Below are 20,739 nucleotides of genomic sequence, written 5' to 3' on the forward strand. Positions count from 1 at the left end.
ATCAAGTCCAAACTCATATTCAAAATGAACCAATGCAGAATAGAATTATCGATTACGATAGAGTAAGCGATCATACTTCACAAACAGATTCAACAAAAGAAGAAGAACAAACAACTGTGGAGGAAGGACTTGTAGAAGGAAATGAAGAGAACATGACAATCTAAAAACTTTGACAGAGACTAGTTGCAGAAAGGAGGAGAGAAGATGAGGAGCGTGCGAATCTAACACGACAAAATAATGAGTTAAGAGAAGATAACCTAAGATTACAAGAGAAAAGATCAAGAAGCACCACACGCTCAAGGTCAAGGTCAAGTAGTAGTACATCAAGACGTGGTCGATCTAGTAGGAGAGATATTAAAAAGAACCACCTTCGGATAACATTGCCGATAACTTTCAAATAAATGATGATTTACAGGATCCACGCGATGAACATCGCATAGAACAACAACAAATTGATGATCGGTACGTACAACATGACGATGATAACCGCATGTAAGAGGGAAACAAAGGTAATATACATGAACAACAAGGCGAGCGGTATCGCGTGCGTCATGATCAAGATGTTGTGAATGACTCGGAACAAGGGAGAATTATATTGCACGGAAGGGAATTGCGAAGACATCAACGTGATCGTGCATATGAAGCTGAGAGATATAACACCGCATAGATTGATGCAAAATACAAAAGAGAAAGGCTTATGAGAAGAAGAGAAGAAACCAAAGAATAATAACTACAAGAGTCGATACGTCAGAACAGGCGTGAAAATAGAGAATAACAAGCAAAGGTTGAAAAGGCCAATGAAACAACACCAAGTGGTGAATGGACAAATCTTAAGAGAGTTAGCGTAGGTAAGAGAAATGATAACAACAAGAAGAGAGGGAGGAAGACGATAATTGGATGAGGCCATTGAAGAAGCAGGAAAAACACCATTTGCAAGGCAGATACATATGACGGGAATACCACCTAAGTGCAATTTACCTGTGTACACTAATATTTTTGATGGAACCACTTGTGTTATACAACACATAAAATCTTATGTGAGATTTTTATTATAGTGGGAAGATCATGATGCGGTTCTATGCAAATATTTTCCATCCATCTTATCAGGAGAAGCTCTAAAGTGGTTCCAGGGATTACCCAAGAGAACAATAAGGTCATTTAAACCATCTACAATTAATATTCCTAGGAGTATATATCAGTAATAATGTATTACACCCAAGTGTAAAAGAGGTGTTTGGTCTGTGAAGAATGACAAATGAGGGCCTGTGAAGCTTAACCATGCAATGGAGAACTATGTGTAGTAACATGGCTGGTAGATTAGATGAGAGAAACCTCATACTAGCATTCATTAACGCACTCTTCACAACAGACTTGTTGTATACGCAGATATTCAGAATCAAAAATACCATATCAATGACAGAGTTACGCGAGTATCAGGAGGAGTATATCGCTCTTGAAGAAAAGCAGAAAGAAATGGAGTCTTATCCTGTTGCGAACGCAAGTACAAAAGAAGGGAATGCAAGTCTACTCCAAAAGATAACAAACACAGTTGCAAGCACATCTCAAGGAAGACAAGAAAAAGTGATGGTTGAAGATCAACAGAAGCTATTAGCTATGGGTAGTCGGGATCAAGAAGAATCTCAAAGAGAAAGACAATTCAATAATCATGGAGGAAATAATAAGATTAAAAGACTTAATAACCAACCAGAAGGATATGGAGGTCAAAAGCAATATTATAATCAAGGTCAAGGAAGTAATAAAGTAGTCTGGGGCACATAAAGAAGCCACATCTAAATACTGCAATAGACAAAATCTGGGAAGCCATTATGTTAATGAAACAAATACCAGCACCACCAAAATGGGAAAAGAACCACCACCATGGAGGAGAAGTAGAGAATTATGTGGTTATCATTGCTTTCATGGTCACACAACAAAAAACTGTAGGAGTTATCTTGTATATTTATTAACTCCATGATGAATACACTAAGTTTCGACTATGTGAAATCATCAAAACAAAGTTGATATGTTATCTTTTAGTCATGAAGTATCTCTATGAGAATTTCATTATGATCCCGTTAGTTTTCGTACCGTTGCCAATTTATATTGAAAAAAAGGGGGAGAATTATTTTGTAGTTCACACTACATACATATGTTTCATTGTGAGATGAAGTATTGACTAAGGGGGAGTGATATATATCACCATGGTATTATTGTCAAAGTTGTGATATAACTGAACTTTGATGCTGTGTAATAATACTATGACACTGTGTAACAATATTTGAGAACAACTTTTTTCGTATTGTTATAGCTACGGATCTTCAACAACAATCATGCTGAGTCGAACACATTCAGAATCACTGTAATACTTGGATCGGCGAAGAATTCAAGGAATGTTGAAAAACCAAGGAAATCAAGCATGATGGATGAGAAGCTACAAAGTTTGTTTATTTTGAAATCCATATGTATTGATAGTTTTATTACTATAATTATAAAGGGGGAGATTGTTAGAGCACTGCTCGGTCAAACTCGCAAGCATTGCTATCTCAAGCTTGTTTGTCAAGTTTAGTTGATCAAAATTATAGTCTTGATTTCTAGTCTACTTATATGATTTTCGGATTAGGATAGATTGTGTAGTTGAGCTTTAGACTTCACAGCTCTTACAACTGAAGATGAAGATCTACTGAAGAACTCGGAGGAACTTCATCAACAAAAGGTATGCGGAGACTAAAACTTATCTATCACTCAGAAGTCTTTCAATTCTATTATATCTCCTATTCAGACAAAAGTCGTATAACGCACTACAAAAATAATCATCTTTAGCCATGATAAGGTCCCATGGATATAAGTCAATAATCCGTGGCAAGAGATATTTTGCCACGACTGTCCCCTCGTAACTAATAGTCCAGTGGCTAATAGTTTTTGCCACGATGATAGCCACGATTTTCCTGCCATGTCTATTGGTGTTATTCCAATTGCCACGAATTATTTCGTGGCTAATTAATAGAGCAGATTCACACGTTTTGTGTTAATTAGCCGCGGAAACAAACCACCTGTGGATATTGGTTTAACTATTTTTTATGCTTCTGTTTGACAAAAGGCCATTCAAGTTATTTGATTTTTGCTTCTTATTTCAGTTTCAAATAGTCATGAAAAAATAATTATTTACATAAGTGATTCCAACAAAATTATCCATTCATTTAAACAAATATTACAAGGTTTGCAATTGATTACATTCAAACATCGCAAAGAAGAGCTAAATGAAATATAATTTCGAGTCTAATCTTGAGTTTCCAACTAACAATTAATTTGAACACTAAAAATTAAAATTAAAATTAAAATGAAAAAGAATAAACAAGGGATGATGTACATTCCTCCACTTCCAATGTGAATCAACAATTGTATCTCCACCGCAACCTTCAAACATATCATTTAGTGAACCTGGAGCATAAAATAGGTACAGTTACACATCAAATCATCAATAGAAACTTAGTACACAACAAGACAAATAAATCGATCTTTTAGCTAGGAGAATTAACCTGCCCAGTGACCAACATGCCAACTTAAACCGAAAGCAACTAGTCCACCACCTTGTAACAGAGTAAAACTAAAGGTTTTCCTATAAAACATACTCTTTTTCACCAAATTCCATCTTGCAACTCTTAAGGAAGACATACCTGCATGTGTTATAAAAATAAATAATCGAGAACTCTTAATATTAGCACCGCTCTTTTTATAGCTATGTTTCAATGATGGTGGTGGTTACTCTGATGAGCTTTCAGTTTCATGGAACAATAAGAATGCAAGTTCAATTAGAAGGCAGGAAAACGCACTGGCAAGAACAATGTGACAGAACTATCAACTCAACCAAAAAGGGTGTGCCAGCGCCAAAAATTGCATACTAAGTTAAAAAGGTAGCATCCAGAAACAAGAATTAATAGACATAATACCATGGACATTTTCTATGTGCGGTTACTTCCGGAAAGAGATATATTGTGCGCACACGACCAATCCCTTATCTCATCCTACACTAGGAAACCAACTCAGTTTAAACATCCATATGGGATAACAAATAAGTCAATCTGGAAATTAAACTTAGACCTTAAGAGAAACATAAAAGAAACATATTCCACTACAAGCGCTTATAAACCATATATGATTTCAAGAGTAAGAGTTAGAAGACTTAAATATCTACAATTACACCAATCAAAGAACTTCAATAATACTCCGTTATATGTGTATGACAACAAAATCACAATGTTTACCATTACCATCATCGAAGTTATCTACTGTTAAAGAAAGTTCTTTAATCACACAATTCAAAGTTTGGTAGTACCAGGAAATCGAAGGAACAAGAGATTTACTTCCAGCCGAGCTAAAAATCAAGGGACTTAAATCCTACAACTACCACTTCACTTATTTGATGAGTGCAACCAATGCATTTGGAAATGACCATTAGTACGAAAACAAGTATCTCCAAGACTAAGTTTAACATATGAAATTGGATAGAATGAAAAATTACCATATAAGAACTTCATCATTTACAACTTCGAAGAGATCATTAGTCAAAGAATGTAAAGGAATTTCTTTAGAAATAGATCTTCTCAGATAACTGTTGATATGAGCAACATATGATGACTTTGCAGATTCATCAAGTGTATGTAATAACGTCGTCGTCCTTAGCAGCCTAGAGAAATGAAGATAAGTCATTTGCACCACCACCACCCGTTTTAGCATTTGTATGGGCTATCAGTTTCAAATACACCTGCCAATGAAGACAATAGGTTATAATTTCATTTCTTACAATAACAACAAAAATAAATATCAAATCACTCCTCTGCAACGTCCTAGTAGTATCTTCAAACCCTGAACAATTTAACTTACCAATCAAAAATTAGATTTTTAAAATCTCAATTCTCACTAGATGTTCTATTTGTATCAAACAAATATCTAACTTTTAATCAAGAATAAAAAGGTTACATGACTAATACCTGAGCAAATCAATTGAAATTCAATAAATTCAGTATAAAATTGAAATCCCTAGAAACAATTTCCTTCGGAAACTAATATCTTGATGATTTACTTCAATCAATCCATTAGAACAGGTACATAAATATCAGGAAATCAAAGGAACAGGTACATAAATTTCGTTCCAACTTGGCAGAAGTACCACCCGACCTATAAATCAAATCAATGAAGTAAGAAAAGAAGAAATTGGTTGATTTCTTGATTTCATCTGTTCCAACATCAAAAAAAAAAAAATATAACCCGAACAATATAGAAAAATGAATGATATAAAATTAGGTGAATGGTACAAAAGGCTTAGGGCCGTGTCGAAAAGTTGATATTTTTGTAGTGACGATATAGACTTTCATATCATATACATTTTTATTTCGAGTTGAGTATAACTCGCTTATCTAATTTTCGAAATATGTGTTGGTAGCTTTTTCCTTTAGCTACATTCATCATTATTCTTGACGAGTTTAGTTGGAAAAAATTTATTTGTTCGAAACTGAATAATAAGTAAAAAGATGATCATGTAAAAATTTCCTTGAAACATCTTACATGATTTGTTTGAGAAATAAATTGCCCGGAAACATCTTAGTATTTCTCACACAAATCATGTAAGATGTTAGAATACAATTTCCACATGATCATCTTTTGACTTATTATTTAGTTTCCAACAAATATATTATTTCTAACTAAACTCGTCAAGAATAATGATGAATGTAGCTAAAGAAAAAAGCTATCAACACGTATTCCGAGAAATAGATGAGTAAGTTATACTCAGCTCGAAATAACAAATGTGTATGATATGAAAGTCTATATCACTATACGAATTTTGTCTCAATAGGAGATATAATAGAATAAATATATTTCTGCGTGACAGATAAGTTTTAATCTCCAAATACCTTTTGTTGATGAAGTTCCTACGAGTTCTTCAGTAGATCTTCGTATTCAGTTGTAAGCACCGTGAAGTTTAAAGGTCAACTACACAATCTATCGTAGTCCGAAACTCCTACAAGTAGACTAGAAATCAAGACTATAGTTTTGATCAACTAAACTTGACAAAAAGCTTGAGATAGCAACGCCTTGCGAGTTCGACCAAGTAGTGCTCTAACAGTTTATGTTTCTAAAAACACATATATGGAATGGCGAATGTGTGGGGTTTATATAGTTTCAAGGAGACTCTTGGAGCTATCCTTTAGCGAATAGTAAATTCTTTCACATCCCTTGGGGGAAGACACCATATGTTGAAAAGGATTAAGTGAGTGTACATACTAAATCGTATTTCTATTCAAAATTTCCAACACATTATATGGAAACCTACAACATCTCTTAAAATCAATTTCCTGATATGGTGCTTGATACATGGTAAACTAAATATCAAGGATATGTTGCACCGAAAAAGTATGAGTCTGTAAAAAAATTGTGAATTGTGTGTAAATGGTGTTGAATCACAAGATCACTTATTCATGCATTGCATAATTGCGCGTAATATTTGTTCTGCAAATCCCTAGTAATTATTGGTCTTATGTTGCTCTTCGTTCCATGAGTATGGTGACAGATACTTGGCATCACAATTATTTATCTGATTCTAGAAATTATTTTTGGATTTTAATCCCGGTTGGTGTTTTCATTTCAATCTGGAATGAAAGAGATTGAAGGACATTTGATGTAAATTATCAATTCAAGACAGATCCTGAGTTAATATTCGATGTTAAGTTCTCTGTTGATTGTTTTGCGTGAGAAGCAGCAGTAGATCAACGAGTACACCTCTAACCGGGACACAATTTTCATCTACTTCTTCTAGAACGTACTTGTGCATTCTTCTCATGTCAATATACATTCTCTTTTGATCAAATATAAAAATTTGTGTTAGTTCTTATTTTGTGGGAGTTTATGAAAGTTGCAACAAATACTATGTGTGGCATTACTAAACAACTGATGTCTAACCCATGGCATATGGATAAAGTAAATGTATATATACTTTGTTGTGTTGATGCTTTATCTGTCTTACTTTTCTTGGGTTGAGTTTACCTTCTGTTTTTGCGCTTAGGCACCTCTTGTTTTATTTCTCTTTGTTATTTTTCTAATATTCTAACCTTCTGAAGATAAACTTATTTGGAGGTTGACAAAGAATGGCAGTTTTACTCTTAAATATGCTTATAACAAGCTTTTTGAGAATAGTCTGGGCAATTTACAAGTCTCAACTATTATTCAAAACACAAACATTTATGGAAGGAGTTCTGGAAAATCAGCACATGGCCAAGGGTTAGACACTTTATTTGGAAGTGTCTTACTGATATTCATCCTACCAGAGTTAGATTAACAAGATATAGTGGGCATTTGTCTAAATTATGTCCATCATGTGCTCAAAATGATGAAGAAATCATGCATGTTTTCTTCAGTTTTCCTTTCTCTAGAGCAGTTTGGATGTCAGTCCCAGGAGGTAGTAATGTTCTCTCAACATCATTTAACATTGGATTTGAAACAATGTTTGAAACCTGGTACAATCAAAGTATGGCGCAGAATGATCAGCATGAATGGCTGAATATGGAAATGGTGGTCACCTGGAGCATTTGGAATGAAAGACGTGAAGTAGTTTTTCAGAACCAAAAAGCCAATCCCAAGGCTACTGCTACCAAAGCCATAAACTTTGCTACTTATATAGTAAATATCCATGAGAGAGATCCACCTCTGCATAACACAGCTTCCGTACCCTCTTTACCCCCTGCTTTATGGAACCTTATTCTGCACCTTACTTAACTCTTAGCTGTGATGCTTCTTTTGACTCAAACACTAGACTAACTGGAATAGGTCTGGTTTTACGTGATTTTGCAGGAAACTGGAAGGGAATCCGTGCAAAATACTATGCAGGATTAGATGACTCAGAGCAAGCAGAATGTCTTTCTCTCTTAGAAGCGGTCACATGGAGCAAGGAGTTGTGGATATCTCATCTTGTACTGTAGACAGATCTGAAGAACATTGAGGGGTATATCAATAATAAATATCCTGTCATTTCCTGGGAGAATGAAGCTATTCTGCTTGATGGTATGAACTATTTAAACACCAACATATCTAGTTGGAAGTGCTTTTTTATTCCTAGAGTATGTAATAAAGCTGCTGATGAGCTTGCGAAATTCAGCAGAAAATTTAGAGTTGAGAGAACATAGTTAGATAGACCACCTACTGTTACTGAAGCTCAATTGTCTTTTGATTCTTCGAACTTTATTGATTAATAAAATCATAATTGTTTACGGAAAAAAAAATAAAAGATAAAATATTCTAACCTTTTTGAGTCATGCAAAAAGAAAGGTGAGATCAAAACCTGGATGCCCACATCGTTAACCTGGATTAAATAATAGGCTCACCCTTGCAACACTGAGGAAGGAATAATTTTCTTTCTCCATCTTAATATGAATTTAGTGAATATATCCTGATAAACCATATTGACGAAAGTTTCAAGAAAGTAGCCCGGTTTCATTGTCGTACAATGGTAAAATTATTAGGTGAGGATATCAATGATTTGAGTTCGAAACTCGCCAGCACCAATAACGATCAACAAAAAGAAAAATCAAGAAATTTACGGTCTTTGATTTCTTCAAAGTAGGATTGTAATTTATAATTAAGCATTTGATCGTTTCCCTACAGTTACAAAGTCAGCAGAACATTCTCCATCATTTGAGTAGACACTCAATATCAATAAGTGAAAACTACAGGGAGACCCATTCTCCCGGACTTTTCTACTATGAAACCCACGCACAGAAAAACACAGGCGCGCACCCATTTTCTGGAAGAAAATTATTCTCAAACCCACAATTTCAAAAATTATGTTTTCGTCTGTTTTAATGGTCGAATTACACTTCTTCTTCAGTTCCTTTTCCTGTTCCACCAACTGTGAAGTAATCGTTAAAATCTCTGGTGAAGGTTCAGGATTTGTCTCACAAGACCTATATCTTCATGGGTTCTTTAGTGTTTCGATCAAATTACCAGCAGATTATACAGCTGGGGTTGTCGTTTCCTTCGATGAAGAAATCAAGTTAGAACTGGAAGATGGTGATGCTATTAATGTTTGTGATTAATCTCTTCCCTGTTGCTGCATCTAGGGTTTGAACTTGATGCTGCCACAGATCGAGAAAAAGAGAAGAGTTGCTCAGAAATTGAAGCTCGGATTCTGAATTTGCTTCTGAGATTCAGATGGAAATGGTGGTGAATTTTAATTCAAAGCGGCGATTTGAGAAACAGATGATTAATAGAAAAATGGTGGTTTAGATGAATTTCAAGGGTTAGAAGATAATATGCCGTTGTTGTGTATTGGGGGTTTTAAGTGAAGAAATATGAAACTGGGTTTAGTGTTTGAGCAGTTGAGGAAGAGAATAAACTGAGATGCTCATGTCACTAGATTCATCATTGTTTTGTTGTTGGTGATGACTTGTAACCGATAGTGTTGTCTCAATATCTCCAATAGTTGAACCTAAGTAGAAGCTGTGTTCTGGTGGTTGTAGTTCAATTTGCAGGTCAATTTGGGTATCGAAATGGTGGCTGCTGTTTGGTGAAGATGTCAGTGGAATTGAGATTTGTTCATGAGCAGAAGCAATGGGTTTTTGAGAGCACTTCGATTGCAACAAGAAAAAGGAGATGTGCCTGTGCTTTGGTGGTTTTGCAACCGAGTTTGGAGCTGAACTGGGTTCGATTTGAGCTGATATTTCAGCAGTAAAATGTTGCTTCTATACAACTGAATGATGAACTGTTTAAAGGGATTCGAATTGGATTAGTGTTGACAGCGGTGTGGCTCAAGTTTGTAAGGGTTTGGTCAAGTTTTTCTCAGGCGAAGGAGCTGGTGTTGCTGTTACGTCGGAAGTAGAGCTGTTGAATAAAGGGCAGTTCAGGCAAGCAAGGAATGAGGCTGGAATGACCAAGTTTGGGACTTATTTTGGTTGTATGTTAAGCTGAAGTTCAGTCTTAAGATATGTATTGTTGCAGCTGTTTTCCAGGGATGCTGATGAATATTTACAGAGAGTCAGTGAAGGAGATATAACAATAGGAGGCAGATATGATGGCATTCTAAGCCGTGTACTGCTGGGATGATTTGCGTTTGTGTTTGAGGACTCAGGGCGTGGTTTAGAAGCCTGAGATGAACAAGGATAAGGAGGTTTATGGCACATATATCATGGGTTTGTATATGGCAGTAAAGATCTCTTACTAACTCGGCATCATCTTCTATTGACCCATCAAACCAATTAGTTGCTGCTCTTAGTAAATATTCCTCCATTACGATGATCTTCAACTTAACGTATACAATTCACCGTATTACCAGAAGAAAAAGAAGTATTGATGGTAGTATAAGTAAAGATGATGAAATAAAGGGATAGGTGTTGTTGGTTGGAAAGCTACATATGTATTGGTGTTGTTGTTGTCCATAATGGCTGAATAATCTGTTATGCAACTCTAAAAACAGTTGCATAACCTGTTATGCATCTACAAAATTTGTTGCATAACGTGTTATGCAGTCCGAAAAATGATTGCATAACACGTTATACAACAACATTTTTGTTAGTATTGAAACCAACAAAAAATAAGGTTGCATAACTTGTCATGCACCTACAATAATATCTACATAACATGTTATGCAGTCGTGAAAATGGATGCATACCCTGTTATGCATCCGAAAATATGACTGCATAATGCATTATGCATCGAGAAAATTGTCGCACAATCTTTTATGCATCGAGAAAATAGATGCATAACATGATATGCATTCGTAAATATGGATATATAGTGCATTATGCATCAATTTTTTATACTCAAGAAGGGTGCGAAAACAATGGGTACATGACTTGTTATAGATGCATAACTTTGTTATGCAGATGCATAATTTGTTATGCAGTCGAGAAAATGGTTGCATAATTCGTTATGCGTCTGCATAATGCGTTATGCATCCTTTTTGGTGGCTGCATAATGGTTATGTATCAAGTTTTCGAAAATTTTGCCTAAAACGATGATCACCTCCGATTTTTTCATGAAAAACAAAAATTTGATATTGTTGTTTGTACTCGTTGCGTAGGTCTCTTTAAAAGATTTCCAACCATGTAAAATTTGTAAATTTCTAAGGTGCGGATTTTTAGATATGTTATGTCCAAGTTGAGTTGCCAATTATACCCCTGATGCATAACTCAGTCATGCAGATGCATAATCCGTCATGCAGAAGTTTTTAATAATTTCATATAATTATGAGTGTCACGGAAATAATTATGGGTGTCACAGTATCCAAAATTAATTGTGGGCCTGAGAATGAGAATTTTTTTTTTTTGATCTCCCCCTAATTTTCCCTATCAATAAATTACATGAAAATATTTTAAACGGTCCGCGAGTTATAACCCCAAAGGTGTCACCATCCTTCCACAAAAAACCCATAAAACAAAAGTAACACAAAAACCCCATCAAAACAAAATTAACACAAAAACCCCAAATTTAAATGTTGGTTTCATCAAATTTTATGATGAAACCAAAATAAAATTTGATGAAACCAACATTTAAATTTGGGGTTTTTGTATCAATTTTTAAAAATTGGGGATTTTTGTATCAAATTTTGTTTACGATGGACTTTTAATGGATCCCAACATTTGAGTGGGGTTTTTGTACCACAAATTTGATCACCTTGAGTTTTTATGACTAATTTTGTATTTTAAAATATAAAGAAGTGCGCAACATAAAAAACGGATGGGAAAGGAAATTTTCTTTTTTAAGGGAAAGGAGATGTCCGGCAGACAGGACACGTCAAGTTCAAACGAAACCAAGAATCAATACAATCAGCATGGAAATAGTGGTTACAGATTGGCATTATCTTTACCACCTCTTTAGGTTGATACTCTGACAAACATATTGAACACAGATTAATGTCTTGATTAGGCAGTCGTCCACTCTCACTAATAACTACTGTGGGAAAGGATTGTACTGCAGACACATCAAGACTGGTGTTGATAGTGACTACTTGTGAGGAGTTCGCTATCTCAGCATGACCACGACCACCATCAGAGAAAAAGCCTTTATTTCTTAAAACATGGTAGCACAAAACAGCGATCACTAAGACAGTTGGTATAATGATGCCTACGACAAGATGAATTATTCTATCAACTGCGATATTAAATAATTTGTTATCAGAAGGGTAGTTTATTTAATTTCATCTACTGAAAATGCATAAGGATGGTGCAAGAAAGGAAGGATGCTAACCATTACGGATATCACGGCAATAGTAAGGTGGAAAGTTCGATTTTTCATTGCAATTTCGTTTGCAGTATGGTGCTTTCCAATTCCACGTAAGACGAATGGTTTCATATGGAAACCAAAGATATCTGTACATAATCGAAATGTATTCAACTGGAACTGGCATAGTAGCAATTAACGTACAATTTGCATTAATACCAACGGAACTTGTTGAAGCTGTAACGAATACTTTGTGTGTAGAGTTACCAAGGCAACTGATGTTCTTCCAAGAGTAAGAAGACGAAAAGAAAGTATCTGATGGGCAGCTAAAAAACGAAAAAGTCTCATACTGATTAGCAAAGAAAGGGGTACCCGAGAGATTCAACTGATTCGAAATACGTCTAGGAAGGCAGTCATCCGGATCCTGTAGTTCTATCTGGTTAGAAGTTATACCATAGTTGATATCATGAACGAAGAATCGTCCCGAAAATGGCAGCTCTACAACCGTTCTGTTCATATTATCACAGGTAAGATCAAAACCGGGGTGACCACATCTTTTACCTTGACGTCCTTTTATTCTGAAAGGAAATAAGATGAAAGGCTCACCTTTTCTACACCGATATATCTCACAATTTTGAGCATTCACATTGAAATTGTGAAAACGAAGGAAACAGAACAAGAAAAAAGGAAGTATGATTATTGAGGTTTCCATTTAGCAAACACAGACTCATTTTCCTGCTCCCATCTCAATTGTATAAGAACTTTAAGAATATTTCATTATTTACGAAAGTTTCAAGAAGTTAAGTATCCAATGTCTTTGATTTCTTCTTCAGTTGAATTGTAATTTTAATATATTTGAAGTTTTCAAAAGGGAATTATAAGGGTCATGTCACATGAGAGTTCTTGCAGAGTCACACGACATGTTGAGTTCCGATGCAATAACACAAATTCATGGACCCAAATTCGTAGTCCATATATCCGCCAAACATACATACTAGTACTAAATAAGATGCACAACCATTTCCACAAGAAAAATAAATAAAATAATAATAATGAAAAATACATCTCGAACCCCATCATACGTGAGGATGAGGTGGCTAATTTTATACTCCTAATTAATGCCTAGAAATTCATTTATATCCCGTCCATAATTCTGCTTCACCCATAAATTTGAGGACCTGGAGTGGAGATTATTCTGATAATTTTTGGCAAACAATGAAATTTAGAAAGTAATGGAAATAGAATAAGAGGAAAGGAAATATGATTATTGAGGCACCCATAATCTAAACTGGGGGTAAATATTGATACATTTTGTTCCTCCATTTTGAAAATGGGTAGGATGAAACAATTTACATCCTGGTGATTTTTATATTTTTGTCCATTTAAACAATATCAAAATTTAAATGTCTTTTTCACCCAGAAATTGTTGATTTTGGTCTTTTTAACCAATTTTGTGGAAATTTAAATCTCATGTTATTGTTAATTTGATTTCATCAAATTTGAATTGTTGTTTGAATAGATTTTCAAAGGGTTGTTCTATGAAGACCTGGTAGCTTCTTGGAAGGAGAGATGGTATGTGAAGCTTTTGTATGTAACCAGACGAGGTTGTATAATGACCGGTGGAGCTTATTCCCGAAGTGTCTTTCATTTTTTTCCGAATTACCGCTCATCCATCTCTAAATAACGGCCGAAAATGTACATGTGAAGAAGAAAAGGTGTTTTCTGGTCAGATTGTTATAGTGCCAGCTGCACAGTTAGCAGGTGGAGATTGTAACTATGCGTTGCGTCACCTCATCTGTGGCCACAAATTAATTCTTCCCATAACTTCTTGTGTTCTACCAAGTCAGCATAATTCTTCTACGCATAACATTTCTCTCGAAATCAAAAATGCCCGATGAATAAACTAGTTAAACAATAAACATTGATGCTAATTACATTGTAAACTTCATGAGTAGAGAGGAGGTATCCACAAGTCTCTCGGAAGTTTCAAAAAGTTAAGAGTGCAACTCTAGTCCTTGATTTTCTCAAAGTTGAATTTTTAATTTATAGTACATATTTGATGTCTTCAAAATGGATTTTTTTTTCCTGCTTGAGTTTGTCAATGGAGGATGGTTAGCCGTTTTAAGCAACGAGAAATTTCCTGCAGACAGGACATGATGACTTCAAATGTAGCCAGACATCAATGCAATCAGCATGAAAACAATGATTACACGAAGGGAAAATCTTCAGTGTCTCTTTAGGTTTATATTCTGACAGACATATTGCACAAGTATTAATTTCTGGATTTGGTAGACGTCCGCTCTCTCCAAGAACTACCATGGGAAATGATTGTATTGCAGAGCCACTGAGACCGGTGGTGTTTATAATTGATAGTGGTGTAGTTTGTACAACTCTTGATGATACATCTTGTGTGGGGCTGTTTGCACGGGAGATACAGTACATAACAGAGCCAAATAGAATTGTAAATGCGATGCCTATGCTGATAAGGAATTTTCTAGTATCTGCAATAAGTAAAAATAAGAAAAAAAAACGTAGGATAGCTTGTTGTTAGTAATTTATAACAATTGGCTAAAGGCTGATTAAGGTCGGGGGACTCGGGAAGAAAACTCTTTCATGCAAAGCTTAATTGGGAAAAGAAAATGTAAGGAGAGGATGCTAACCAAAATTATCAGCAGTATTAGAAACGCCGGGGTTCTCATTCCATTCCCATGTAAGATGAAGAACAATTTCATATGGAAACCGATCAGTGTAAATATCCGAATAAGCACGGCGGTTTATTGGAACTTTTATGGTATCAATTAGGGAACACTTTAATGAAAGCCATGAACTATCTCTACTTGCTTGAGGTGTGGCAAATACTTTGTGTGTGGAGCTACTAAGGCAGCTAATGCTCGTGGAATAGGACAATATGGATTCGGAAACATTTGAAGAGCAATTAAAGAATGAATAACTCTTAAACCTGATAACATTGAAAGGTGTACCAGAGGGATTGAACTGGTTTAGAAAACGCCTAGCGAGACAGTTATCTGGATCCTGAAGTTGTATCTCGTTATAAATACTGTCATAGTTGATTTTGTTGACGATGAATCGTCCAGAAAATGGAAACTCTAGTACTGTTCTGGTCATATTATCACAAGTAAGATCAAAACCTGGAAAACCACATCGTTCGTCTTGAAGACCTTTTATTCTGAAAGGATATGAGATAACAGGCTCATAATTGCTACACTGATTATTCCGGCAATTTTTGGCACTCGCTATAAAATTTGGAAAATAAAGGAAAGAGAACAAGAAGAGAGGAAATATGATGATTGAGGAACCCATTATCTAAACTTGGAGTAAATACAGGTACATTTTCTTGCTTCAACCTCAATTATATTAGAACTAAAAGAACATTTCCAAATAAACATTTAGAACTAAGAAATTTAAAATCTAATGTTAATGTTAATTTGATTTCTTCAAAGTTGAATTGTTGTTTAAGCTAGTATTCTTCGAAGACCCGGTAGCTTCTTGGAAGGAGAAACGAGGAAGTGCATATTATGTAGCTTCTTTGATTGGGTTGTATAATGTTCGTTGGAGCTTGTTTAATGTGAACTTGTTCCTAAAGTGCCTCTGATTGTTTACTTATTACTGGAAATGTACATGTGAAGAAGAAAAGATGTTCTCCTGTCTCATTTTTTTTTTTAATTTATGTAAGAAGGTTAAAAGAAAAACGAGAAATAAAATAAGCGGCGAGGTAAAAGGCAACCATGCAATCACCAAGGCTCTTCTTGGGCAAATGGGTTCTTTTCCCAAGGTCCTTATAGCTCCGGTCTCATCGTTATAGTGTCAGCTGCACGGTTAGCAGCTGGAGGCTGTAACTATGCATCAGCTGTGGCAATTAAGTCAGTCTTCCATGGCTAAGTTTCAAAGGAACCCAAATCCTCAATGAGGAGCTTCTCGAATCATACTACTGAGACCCTAACCTTGTAGTGTGAATGTAGGATGGGCTAAATGGAATAACAAAAATTTGTATTTATATAAGTTTCAAATTCTAGTTTGAATTGGTCCCGACCCAAAATCATCCGGGCCGATATAACCATGAATCAACGGCCCTTGACACTGAGTTATACCTCAGATTGGATTCGACTCAATTACCAATCGTCGGAGTACATAAAGGCAGGGCCTGCCATGATTAGGTAGTAGGTCAAGCCAAATTTAGTTTCGAAACAACTCACAATGAAATCCATAATATGTCAAGAGAAGAATTTTGAGATTGTATTAGTTCATTGATCTTCCTTTATTCCTCCGTTTCTGGAAAAGTGTTACTTTTACTTTATCAATTTGGTTTATTCACTTTTCCAAAAACGGAGGTAGTATGTCGGAGTCTGAGTCTGAATCTGAGAAGAATCTGTAAAATGCTAGTCATGTGTAGATACAGAATACCACACACTAATAACGCATGTGAAGCACTGCTTATCAAGACCAAGCGAAGACAACCGTGTACAACTCGTTCAGAATGACACATTTGGTGACGTCAGCCTAATTACGAGTAAAGTGTGAAGATCGTGCGATGTTATAGAATATGTGTGAGAAGAGGCAGTGTAAGCGTGCGTTAATGACGAATGCCAAATCCGAAAATAAGGGCTTTATTAGCTGTCATCCACTATGTAAATCCCTATATAAGGGACCGAGCGACATTGTATTGAGAGAGATCTTTTTGAGAGCTTAGATAAAGGAATTTAGGAGACAGAAAGATTGTTTGTTCTCCAAGTTAGAGCTTTCTTATAACTTTGTATCCAAATTAAAGATCTAATGAATGTTCTTATGAATTTTATGATGATTACTTGAGTTGTTCTATAGATTTCATTAAGGTTGTGGTTGTGGGATTTCATGCAACTACATTTTGACGCTAGAAACAGGGACGGAGTGATACGCACTGTTGGTGGAGTTTCTTGAAAACAAGTTAGAAGATATTCATAATCTTGGAAAAATTTGAAAGTTTAGATCTAAAAGATTTAGTGAACAATCTTTGTTGTTTCAAAAAAACAATCATCATTAGTACATTGTTATAGACAGAAAAGATGGTGAGACAAGCAATTGCAGCAAGACAAGCAATTGCAGCAGAAAAAGCAGTAGCAATTAGAAGGAGTAGAAGAATCTCCGGTAGAAGAAGGAGCGAAATGGCCGAATCCTCAAAGATGGGAGAAAGAAGCAACAGAGGAAATCAAGTCCAAACTCATATTCAAAATGAACCAATGCAGAATAGAATTATCGATTACGATAGAGTAAGCGATCATACTTCACAAACAGATTCAACAAAAGAAGAAGAACAAACAACTGTGGAGGAAGGACTTGTAGAAGGAAATGAAGAGAACATGACAATCTAAAAACTTTGACAGAGACTAGTTGCAGAAAGGAGGAGAGAAGATGAGGAGCGTGCGAATCTAACACGACAAAATAATGAGTTAAGAGAAGATAACCTAAGATTACAAGAGAAAAGATCAAGAAGCACCACACGCTCAAGGTCAAGGTCAAGTAGTAGTACATCAAGACGTGGTCGATCTAGTAGGAGAGATATTAAAAAAGAACCACCTTCGGATAACATTGCCGATAACTTTCAAATAAATGATGATTTACAGGATCCACGCGATGAACATCGCATAGAACAACAACAAATTGATGATCGGTACGTACAACATGGCGATGATAACCGCTTGTAAGAGGGAAACAAAGGTAATATACATGAACAACAAGGCGAGCGGTATCGCGTGCGTCATGATCAAGATGTTGTGAATGACTCGGAACAAGGGAGAATTATATTGCACGGAAGGGAATTGCTAAGACATCAACGTGATCGTGCATATGAAGCTGAGAGATATAACACCGCATAGATTGATGCAAAATACAAAAGAGAAAGGCGTATGAGAAGAAGAGAAGAAACCAAAGAATAATAACTACAAGAGTCGATACGTCAGAACAGGCGTGAAAATAGAGAATAACAAGCAAAGGTTGAAAAGCCAATGAAACAACACCAAGTGGTGAATGGACAAATCTTAAGAGAGTTAGCATAGGTAAGAGAAATGATAACAACAAGAAGAGAGGGAGGAAGACGATAATTGGATGAGGCCATTGAAGAAGCAGGAAAAACACCATTTGCAAGGCAGATACATATGACGGGAATACCACCTAAGTGCAATTTACCTGTGTTCACTAATATTTTTGATGGAACCACTTGTGTTATACAACACATAAAAGCTTATGTGAGGTTTTTATTATAGTGGGAAGATCATGATGCGGTTCTATGCAAATATTTTCCATCCATCTTATTAGGAGAAGCTCTAAAGTGGTTCCAGGGATTACCCAAGAGAACAATAAGGTCATTTAAACCATCTACAATTAATATTCTTAGGAGTATATATCAGTAATAATGTATTACACCCAAGCGTAAAAGAGGTGTTTGGTCTGTGAAGAATGACAAATGAGGGCCTGTGAAGCTTAACCATGCAATGGAGAACTATGTGTAGTAACATGGCTGGTAGATTAGATGAGAGAAACCTCATACTAGCATTCATTAACGCACTCTTCGCAACAGACTTGTTGTATACACAGATATTCAGAATCAAAAATACCATATCAATGACAGAGTTACGCGAGTATCAGGAGGAGTATATCGCTCTTGAAGAAAAGCTGAAAGAAATGGAGTCTTATCCTGTTGCGAACGCAAGTAGAAAAGAAGGGAATGCAAGTCTACTCCAAAAGATAACAAACACAGTTGCAAGCACATCTCAAGGAAGACAAGAAAAAGTGATGGTTGAAGATCAACAGAAGCTATTAGCTATGGGTAGTCGTGATCAAGAAGAATCTCAAAGAGAAAGACAATTCAATAATCATGGAGGAAATAATAAGATTAAAAGACTTAATAACCAACCAGAAGGATATGGAGGTCAAAAGCAATATTATAATCAAGGTCAAGGAAGTAATAAAGTAGTCTGGGGCACATAAAGATGCCACATCTAAATACTGCAATAGACAAAATCTGGGAAGCCATTATGTTAATGAAACAAATACCAGCACCACCAAAATGGGAAAAGAACCACCACCAGGGAGGAGAAGTAGAGAATTATGTGGTTATCATTGCTTTCATGGTCACACAACAAAAAACTGTAGGAATGTGAATAAAATCATACTAAGAATGATTAATTAGGGGAAGTTAAATCACTTTCTGGTACAACAACCGTAGAATTTACCACCACCACCACCACCACCAGAAGGTCGCGCAACAGGTGTGGAGACATGAAGGAATACATATTTGATTGAAGTAGGTGCGAACGCAAAGGATCTATATTGTAATTCCATAATACATTCATTCAAGAGTATAGAAAATTTCCATGAAAATGTCTTGAGCCGGGTTTATGCAAGAGATAGTGATAGAAGAGAGATACCGAACCTTGCGAAGATATCACCCTTGAAGGAATGGCAAAAATAACCTATTTACTTTAACGCAGAAAAAGTATCGGGAGGTGGAGAACCGCACGATATCCCGTTAGTGGTCAATCTAGAAATCAATCAAAAAACAAAAGATGATGATGATGAAGAGGAGAACGAAGATACATGGGCCATGATCCTGGAAGATCAGTTGATATTATGTTTTATCACATATACAAAACTATGGCTAGTAGAGATGAGGACCTAATCCCATAAACTTATAAGATTTATGGTTTCAACGGAACAACCAATAAGCCAAAGGGGAAGATAAAGATGCGAATTCCTCTAAATAGTTTATCAACAGAAATCATATTCTACGTCGTTGATGTAGAATCACCCTATGATGCTATGATAGGAAGACCATGGTTACATGGTATTCTAGGAGTGGCATCCACTTTCCACCAATGCATCAAGTTTCCTCTACCTCAAGGTGTTGGAGTAATCATAGGGAGATCCGAATGAGAGTAAAACATGTTATGAGATTGATGTTGACAAAAGTGAAGAACGTGCAAGCAAGCATAGAAATTGGAAGAAGCAGATACAGGAAAGCCAGAAAGGCCAGCGATTAATATAAATGTTGTAAGTAAGGAAAGAAAAATAAGAAGGACTTCTATAAAGGTGACAACAGCCGCACAAGAACACCAAAGTGAATTTCAGAAAGGAGATTTAGTGTTGAGGCAGAAACCTCCATACAAGAAAAATAATAAAAGAAGCATGCATAACATATGAGAAGGACCATACAAAATCAGAAATGTAATTGGGGATGGAAAGTATGAGTTAGCAGATGAGAAGAAATGAGAATCATATAATGAGCTATGAAATAAAATGTATCTGAAGAGATAAGGTGTTTCAGGAAGTTCTCGCACACCAGAAGAAATAAAACTTATGCGAATCAATGTATTGGATAACATACGCGAACTTAAGGAAGCACAAAAGGAGAAAAAAACAAGTAAGAAATCTCAGATATAAAATTTTTTAGAAGACAATTATCAATCATGCGAATAATAAAAGAAAAGAAGATAGCAGAATTGTATTAATCATAAATATGAATGTGATAAAAATGTTTTCGTT

Source organism: Papaver somniferum, unplaced genomic scaffold (assembly GCF_003573695.1).
Source record: "Papaver somniferum cultivar HN1 unplaced genomic scaffold, ASM357369v1 unplaced-scaffold_21, whole genome shotgun sequence".
In the NCBI taxonomy this organism is placed as follows: Eukaryota; Viridiplantae; Streptophyta; class Magnoliopsida; order Ranunculales; family Papaveraceae; genus Papaver; species Papaver somniferum.